The sequence below is a fragment of the Neoarius graeffei genome, chromosome 24 (assembly GCF_027579695.1).
Source record: "Neoarius graeffei isolate fNeoGra1 chromosome 24, fNeoGra1.pri, whole genome shotgun sequence".
NCBI classification, from domain to species: Eukaryota; Metazoa; Chordata; class Actinopteri; order Siluriformes; family Ariidae; genus Neoarius; species Neoarius graeffei.
In genome coordinates this window covers 3883769-3893499 of record NC_083592.1, presented here as the reverse complement: position 1 = coordinate 3893499, position 9731 = coordinate 3883769, and the positions used below count along the sequence as shown (strand labels likewise).

The window sequence follows — 9731 nt, the reverse complement described above, 5'->3', positions numbered from 1 at the left end:
TCCACTCACCACATACACCCTTCAGGCAGCCACCTGACCACCTTCAGATCCTGGAGCCCACTCTACCCCCCCCCAAGTAAGTGACTGCTACTCAGGGAACCACCTACTGCCACACACGACAGCACTGAGGCTACTAGGCACTGGGCGAGGGGGACACAGATCCTTTCCTGTTCAGTCCTCCCTAGGTTAGTGTAGTTTAACCCCTACAAGGCGGCGGCACCATTCTACCGTCCGCTACACTTGGATGTTCACGTGTTGCGTCTGTTCTACTTTGACCGAGTAACCAATAATATGGACTCTTCGGATGACGACGATTGCCTCATTCTGCTTTTACTGAGACAGAGGAAGAGAAAAAGGAACAGAATTTGGAGCCGAGAACACTTCCTTCTGAGAGAAACCCATGGTGAATTTCACCGAACATTCTATAATCTGCTTGACAATCCCGATGAAGAACTATTTTTCAATTATACCATTCAATTATATTTTTTCCGAAGTTTTCCCCTGAAAGCATAGAGTTATCTCCCTAGACCCGTTCTGATTGGCTGGCGCGGCGGTGACCGCATGCATTGACTGGAATTTCCATCTTCACGCCTAGAAAAAAGTGTGCATGTTCATTTCATGCTTCACGCGTGAAGTGTGCAGCGTGCAGCGTGCAACGTGAACGCCGTTCTATGGCCCAGAGCAAGTCATGCTACGTTTGTCCACTTTTCTTTACACGCGTGTAGCGTGAAGCGTGCAGCGTGAACCTTCTATGGCCCAGCTGCCTAACTGCTTAGTGAGGCTTAACACCGTACTATGCATCAACATTTTAGATTAAAAAATAAGTCACATCTCTCTGCTCAGAGAGGAGTCATTATAAAGTGCTATTGCTGTGGGTAAGAAAGTTCTCTTATATCTGTCCCGACTGCAGCTGAGCTGGCGAAGCCGCCAACTGAAAACACTTTTTTGCTTTGCCAGTGTACTGTGTAGAGGATGTGATGCATTGTCCATAATGTTTAACAATTTCTGTAACATTCTCCTCTCCACCACCAACTCTAGTTCCAATGTAGTCCCCAGCACAGAGCCTGCTTTTCCAATCAGCTTGTTTAGTCTGTTAGAATCACTTGCCCTGATACTGCTACCCCAGCAGATGACAGCAAAGAAAATTGTATTTGCCACCACAGACTGATAAAAAATTTGTAGCAACTTAGTACACACATTAAAAGACCTCAATTTCCTCAAGAAATAGAGCCTGCTCTGACCCTTCTTGTAGACAGCTTCAGTGTTACATTTCCAGTCCAATTTATTGTCAATGTGCACCCCCAGGTATTTATAGTTCTCTACCACCTCTACCTCCTTGCCCAGAATGGTGATAGTGTTTGGCTTGGCCCTGTTTCTTCTAAAATCCACCACCATCTCTTTAGTCTTGGCCATGTTCAAGAGCAGGTGGTTGTTACCACACCACTCCACAAAGCGGTCCACCATCTGCCGATACTCTGTTTCCTCTCCCCCCCAACACACCCCACTAATGCAGAATCATCTGAGAACTTCTGCAGATGACAAGACTCTGAGCTGTATTGAAAGTCAGAGGTGTAGAGTGTGAAGAGGAAAGGGGATAGAACAGTCCCCTGAGGTGCTCCTGTACTGCTGGTCACCCGCTCAGACACACAGCCCCCAAGCCACACAAACTATGGCCTATCTGAAAGGTAGTCCATAATCCAGGAGGTGATGGTTGTGTCCACCTGCATCCTCTACAGCTTCTCACCCAGCAGTCCAGGCTGAATTGTGTTAAATGCACTGGAGAAATCAAAAAACATGATTCTCACAGTGCTGCCTGCTCTGTCCAGGTGAGAGTGAACTCTCTGGAGCAGGTATATGATGGCGTCCTCCACCCCCACCTTGGGACAGTAGGCAAACTGTAGGGGGTCCAGGGAGGAGGTCACCTGTGGTCTTAGATGGGCCACGACCAGTCTCTCCAGCACCTTCATGATGTGTAATGTCAAGGCAACTGGTCATTGAGGACCGATGGAGAAGGCTTCTTTGGAACTGGAACAAGGCAAGATGTTTTCCACAGCACAAGCACCTTCCCCTGCCCAAGGCTGAGGTTGAACAGGTGCTGTAGGATCCAGCACAGCTGGTCTGCACAGGATTTCAGGACCCTGGGACTGATGAAATCTGGACCTGCGGCCTTGTTCAGGTGAAGTTTTACCAGCTGCCTTTTCACCTGGTTGCTGGTGGAGGGCTGGAGGAGGGGAAGGAGGAGGAGGAGGAAGAGGAGGCAGCACTGTGGGCTGGGGAACTGAGGACAGTGGGGCTTGTAGAGCTTGGAGAGACAGGGGAGGTAGATTGGGACCCCGCACTGAATCTGTTGTAAAACATGTTCAGCTCGTTGGCCCTGCTAGGGCCACCCTCTGCCTGATTCCCCTTCCCCTTAAAGCCAGTGATGGTCTTCATCCCACTCCACACGTCTCTCATGTTGTTCTGCTGGAGCTTGTTTTCTAGCTTCCTCCTGTATGCCTCTTTGCTCTCCTTCAGCCTCACCTTAAGCTCCCTCTGCACACTCCTGAGTGCCTCTCGGTCACCATCCCTGAAAGTTTTTTCTTCTTGTTTAGTAATGCTTTCAGGTCGCTTGTGACCCAAGGCTTGTTGTTGGCAAAGCACCTTACTGTCCTTGTATGTACTATGCTATCCACACAGAAGATATACTCTGTAATGCAGTCAGTCATGGAGTCGATGTCATTTCCATGAGGTTCACAGAGCACATCCCAATCTGTGACCTCGAAACACCCCTGCAAGATTTCAATGGCTTCCGATGTCCAGTGCCTCACTGCCTTTGTGGACACTGGTTGCCGCTGCACCATGGGTGTGTAGGTGGGAGTGAGCAAGACCAGGTTGTGATCTGATCTGCCTGGGGGGGGAGTGCTAGAGCTACTATATGCATCCTTCACATTTGCATATAATAAGTCCAGTATTTTATTTTCTCTAGTAGGGCAGTCTACATATTGTTGAAAAGTTGGAAGAGTTGCAGAAAGAGAGATGTGATTAAAATCCCCTGAAATTACTATTAATGTATTTGGATACTGAGTGAGTAGTCTGGCAGTGACAGAGTTGATGACATCACATGCAACGTCGGCGTCAGCTGACGGCGGAACATACATTACCACTGCTACTACACAGGTGTACTCCCTCGGTAAGTAGAAAGGACGCAAACTCACTGCTAAAAGTTCGATGTTCGAATTGCAAACACGCTCCTTCACCGTGACATGCCCAGGATTACACCATCTGTTGTTCACAAGCACCGCGATTCCCCCTCCTTTCTTCTTACCCCTCAGCCTGCAATCCCGGTCAGCCTGCACCATGGAGAAGCCATGAACAGAGATGTTGGAGGCCGGAATATGCTCCTGCAGCCACGTCTCGATAAAACACATGAGGCTGCATTCACGGTACTCTTGCTGTGTTCGTGTCAATGCCGCAAGTTCATCCACCTTGTTTGCCAACGACCTCACATTCCCCATGACAATTGATGGAATAAAAGGTTTAAATCTCCTTCTCCTTCGTAATACACCGGCCCTGCACCCCCGGCATCTCCTTCTCAACTCCCTGGGGATTTGATCCCTTGATCCCGACAGTAGTGATGGTTTGGAGAGCGCTATCAGCTGGACCCGAAGGTAAACAATACTGCCCGCTTTGACATTATCTCCTGTGTTTGTTATAAAAACAATAAAGTATAAAAGTCGCACAAGCCACTTAGTATCCATAATATCTTGCACTGCTAAGGACATAGCATAAAATATATAAACACGAAATGAAACGCAACTCAAAACACTTGACAAACTCCACACAGAGCGAGAGCTGCTGCAACAGACTGCCATCAGCACGGCGCCATTTTATTGTCTTATGTTTTATTATTGTCCTTTTATGTGTTTTTATGTTTTTGTCTTTGTTTTTATGATCTATTTATGTTTTTGTCTTTTTATATGATCCACTAGAGCAGGGGTTCCCAAAGTGTGGTGCGCGCACCCCTGGGGGTGCGCGAGCTGCCACTAGGGGGTGCGCAAGATAAAAAATGTAATGGCGATTTTTAACTCTTCTTCTACGCCGTAACGGTTCTGCAGTAGTTTGTGGATTAATTAATTCATTCATTCATTCGCGATGCTCAACTGGTTGAAATCGGCAAAACTAAATGCCGATCGGCAACTAAACATCGGCAAAGACTGGGAGATGTTGAGAAAGATTTGAGGCTGAGACTGTCTTCAATTACCCCAAACATCGGAGAGCTCTGTGCCAAGATGCAGGCCCATCCGTCGCATTAATATCGGTATGTATTTGGCCAAATGGCATTGATCTTGCTAAAAATATATACTGCTACTGAAAATAGGACCTATATAGCCTACTGACCCACCCACCGTCTGTCTGTCTCTCTCTCTCTCGCTGCAGACTGAGCCGCCAGGGCTGCACTTCACAATCAGATGGATCCTCTTCTTTATCTGTTCCTGATATGCTCCTTAATTGTTGTATCTCTTTAAAATGCATATGTTCATAATTATCATTGCTATTTTTACTGTTATTATATGTTAACTTTTTTGCAAATTAAATTCATTCTCAATTCATTTTCATAACCTTGTAATGACAGGGTTGTGTTGCTAGTGTTTTAAACACGGATGAAAATCCTATATTTTCCCCATATCTGGCTGGTAGACTACATGCCTCGATGTGACCTCCCTTTGTAATGAATTTGCGCATTTACCGTGTTGCAACGTTTTAAAACTGTTACATTTCAATCAAATTCTATCTAATTCAAATACGAGAGCGCATAATATGTTGATGTGATTCGATGTTCTCATTCGAGCATGACGTGCTGCATTTGTAAGAAAGCTTTGGTGTTTTTTTTTTTTTCCACTTTTGTGGTTTCCTGCAGGTGTGGCAAACGATGCTTGTTATCATTTAGCACGATTAAAGATGCTGCCTTTATAAGAAAGCGTGTGTTTTTTTGAAACTGGGGAACTGGGGGTGCGTCAACCTGGTTAGAGTATAGAAGGGGGTGCGCGGCCAAAAAAGTTTGGGAACCGCTGCACTAGAGGAATAGAATTTCATTGTACATTGTGCAGTGACAATAAAAGGAAATTGGAATTGAATTGAAGTGCAGGAGGTGAATTCAGGTGTAAATGTGGAGAGGGATGGAGGTCGGGTGGATTGTGGAGGCTCCGATAAGAACATGAAAGTGATTTGTGCTGAGTGAAGATGCTTCAGACTCTGTCCTGTTTCTGTCACCATGAACACAACCCGTCTATTTTACTGCTTTAACATCAACAAACGTATTTTATTTATAAAACTTTTGAAGCTTTTTTGTAACATATGCATCAATATTTTATAATGGGCATCAGGGAAAGTTAGTAAAGCCTTTAAATTAACTGAATACCTGCTTACACAATTAACTCCATCATAAATGTGGGTGAGAAGCTCGGTTATTCGGGAGAGACTCGGAGTAGAACCGCTGCTCCTCCACATCAAAATGAGTCAGTTGATGTGGTTCGGGCACCTTGTTAGGATGCCCCCTGGATGCCTCCCAAGGGAGGCTCTCTGGGTATGCCCCACTGGGAGGAGACCCCGGGGCAGACCCAGGACACACTGGAGAGATTACATCTCTCAACTGGCCTGGGAACGCCTCGATATTCCGCTGGAAGAGCTGGTGGAGGTGGCTGGGGAGAGGGAAGTCTGGGCTGATCTGCTTAGGCTGCTACCCCTGCAACCCGGATCCAGATAAGTGGTAGAAGATGGATGGATGGATAAATGTGGTCTGATCTTCATCCAAATACTGCCATGATAAAGAAAGTCAGAACAACAGACACAACTTCTCTTTACACTAATAACACACAATAACTGTATTTGTTCTCAATACAAAATGAATCACTGAAACATTAAGAGTACTGAAGTACACGTGTACACGTGATTTATAAGTCAAGAGAAGAGTTTTGTAGGAAAAGGACTTGTCCAATAATTACCATCGAGAGCCAGCGTTGTAAAATTACAACATTACCTTTAAGCCCACAAAAATAACCATCCCCTTATTCTTTTCATTTTCAAACCACGTCTACATCATTAATGGGTCCTATTGTTCTGTTCTGAAATGCTATTGGATGGCAGAATGGGTAAATAGGCCCGGTTAACTGGACCTAAAGTCATTCAACTTGTGATCCTGACTTGGCATACAGCAGCGTGTTGTTTTGGACGAGAAAAATCAAGAATCAAGTAAGTAAAATGTTTGAAAAATTTCTCTGTCATATTTGATGTCTTGATCATGATATTTCGAGGACACCATTAAATGTACTGATCTTGTGACATTTTTAGCTTGTTTTGTCCATGTTGTACTTCTACAACGTTGGTTGAAAGGAGTATAACAATAGGGTGATAATACTCTGGTAGGTTGGATCGTTAGTCTGGAATGTGTGAAAGCAATTGAATGTGTGAATCCTTTGTGTAGACATAACTACTGCTAATTGGTAGATATTACAAAACCTCATTTTGCAAGGCCCTGGAAAATAACAAGTTCTCTTATATTACAGAATGTCTGGAACCAGCAAGAGCCACCAGATGTTCAGTGTGCAAGACATCATTGACATCATCCAAAACAGGGACAGTGACGTCGAACTGTCCTCAGACTCAAGCGATGATGAGGACTGTGGAAGTGTCAGGGAAGTGGAGAAGGAGAACAAAATACCCAACCACCACGATACTCTGGATGTCTCCGTCCCAAAAGAAATTGTACATTCACCTGCCAAGGCCATTCCCCGTGACCGCTACCGATGGCTGAAGAGGGATTTCGTCAGTCCCTGCACTGACTTTTCTGGCAAGGATGTCACAGATGGTCTCCCCTCCATCTGCACACCACTAAAATACTTCCAGAATTTTGTCACAGAGGACATGATTCAGGCTCTGACTGAAAACACAAATCAGTACAGTGTTCAGAAGAAAGGGACATCCATAAACACCAACAAAAAGGAAATAGAACAAATGATTGGAATGTACCTGAAGATGGGTCTCATGCAAATGACTGGCATTAGCATGTACTGGGAGACAGACACGAGGTACAGTCCTGTCGCAGATGTCATGCCACGCAACAGATTTCAGGCTCTCTTGACATCATTACACTTTGTGAACAATCTAACGGTGTCTGAGACTGAACAAAGAACCGACAAACTCTGGAAACTGAGACCATGGCTGGATGCTTTCAGAGAGAGATGTTTACAGGTGGTCCCAGAAGAGCATAATTCAGTGGATGAAATGATGATTCCTTTCAGAGGGAAGTTCAGCAACATCAAACAGTATATGCGAGGCAAGCCAAATCCATGGGGGTTCAAGTTGTGGGTGAGGGCTGGTATCTCTGGTATGCTGTGCGATTTTGACGTTTACCAAGGCAGTGTGAATGGAACGCAGTCAAGATCAGAACTTGGACTGTCAGGGGATGTGGTGATGAAGTTGGCCTCCACACTGCCACATGGCCAAAACTACAAAATCTATGCAGACAACTACTTCACCAGTGTCCCACTGGTTGCTAGGCTGCGTGAGTGTGGCATTCATTACACAGGAACAGCCAGGCAAGTACGGCTTCCAAACTGCAACCTCAATTATGAGAAAACCTTGAAGAAAAAGGGAAGAGGGACATTTGATGTCAGAGTGGAGAAGAACCACAACATTTGTGCTGTGACATGGTACGACACCCGTCAGGTGACACTTGTGTCATCCTTTACTGGCCCAGAACCAGTGGAAAAGGTTAAACGTTGGGACAAAACTGCCAAAACATTTGTGGAAGTTCAGAGGCCTAACATCGTGGCGACCTACAACAAAAACATGGGGGGAGTGGATTTGCTGGACTCATTTGCGGCCAAGCACAAGTTTCCTCTCAAGTCCCATCGTTGGTACATCTACATCTTCTGGCATACAATTATTCTAGCTGTGATCAATGCTTGGCTCCTGTACAAACGGGACTGCAAGGCCTGGGCTATTCCAAAGAAAGAGATCCTGATCAGGAGATGGTTTCAGGCCCAGTTGGCATCCTCCCTTATCCTGACTGGCACATCTGTCCCAGTGCCAAAGCGAGGGCGGCCATCCTCAAGCCCTACGAGTTCTCCAGCTGCTAGGCCCTCTAAGAGGAGAAATGCACACCCACCAAGTGATGTCTGCAAAGACATGACTGGGCATTTCCCCATCAAAGCTGACAGGGGAAGGTGCAGACAGTGTGCTAAAGGCTACACTAACACTGTTTGTATGAAGTGTGATGTCCGCCTTTGTTTTTCAGAACAAAGAAACTGCTTTTTGGACTACCATAGGTAAAGAAGGGAGATGTAAAAATGCATCTTAAGTTTGTTTTCAGATTTGTACATACAGCATTCATCCAGTGTTTTTAAAGAGTGGAAATTACTTTTTTTGAATAAATTACTTGTCATAAAACAATATAACTTGTTTGTTGTGAAGATACAATCACTTCTGTGACCCTTTATCAGCAGGAAAGTGAAGACAAACACACCCAGATCATTTACAGTGTGTGAATGATGCCAGTGAAATTCTGCTACCCTTGCGAGCCAACGTTGTAATTTTACAACATTTCCCCAAAAAGTTGCTAAAATGTCAAAATTAAAAAAGAAACACAATTTTTGCATCAGAGCCTTCCTAGAACAACATATATTAGGTTGAAAATTTTTTTTCACTTTTTTTCTATATTTGGGTGTTTGGGGGTAGTATCACAATAATTAAACATTTAATTAAAAAAGTTTCTGAAAAAAAAAAGGTTCATTCAATCTGAATTGATTCATCAAGACTGGCATCCGACAGCCGCCCATCAGGGCCTTTATGAACAACCTGACTTTGTCGACAACATCTGTCCCAGGGAGCAGGTGCATCCTGAAGGGCCTTCAGGAGTTGATCACCTGGGTAGTTCAAGCCATTGAAGTCCAGGTCCCTGGTGCCTGAGAAAAGGAAAGGTCATCAACAGGTGCCACTTCACACTTGGCACCCCCTAGATACTACCCATCACCAAGAAACCGTAGAAGAGCCTGGGAAAGGTGTTTGACTGCAGCTTAAGAGACACAGCATCCATCCGAATGACCAACCAAGAGCTGGATGCTTGGCTAGCTATGGTGGACCAGTCAAACCTACCAGTAATTTTAAAGTGCCAGTCTAACAAAAAGATATCATAAAATCCCAGGTTTTCCATGTGTGAGATGCTCAAATAGGTTGTAAAGTTCACCGATAAAAAAATTGTTTTGAAAAATCATTTTTACCTCCGCCAAGGAGGTTATGTTTTCGGTAGCATTGGTTTGTTTGTCTGTTAGCAACATTATGGAGAAAGTTATGAATGGATTGCTCTGAAATTTTTACCACAGGTGTGACTGGGCACAAGTAACAATCCATTAAATTTTGGCGGTGATCCAGATCACTGCCTGGATCCCGGATTTTTTTAAAGGATTCGTAATTCATTTATTAATTGTCATGCACGTATATGGGCGCATTTATGGTAAATGAACCAGCATGGGGGAAATAACACTGGAATAGCTTTATTACCTCCGCCAAGGAGGTTATGTTTTCGGTAGCGTTGGTTTGTCTGCTAGCAACATTACGGAAAAAGTTATGAACGGATTGCTCTGAATTTTTTTCCAGTGGTGTGACTGGGCACAAGTAACAATCCATTAAATTTTGGCGGTGATCCGGATCACCTTCTGGATCCAGGATTTTTTTAAAGGATTCTTTATCATTGT

The 9731-nt window shown here is 44.7% G+C and overlaps 1 protein-coding gene across 3 annotated transcripts in view; it reads right to left on the bottom strand.

The window, feature by feature from the left end:
* LOC132872764 (class I histocompatibility antigen, F10 alpha chain-like) overlaps positions 1-9731 on the bottom strand; it is a 318444-nt gene that overhangs the window by 210367 nt on the left and 98346 nt on the right. The gene's annotated exons all lie outside the window — the stretch shown is intronic.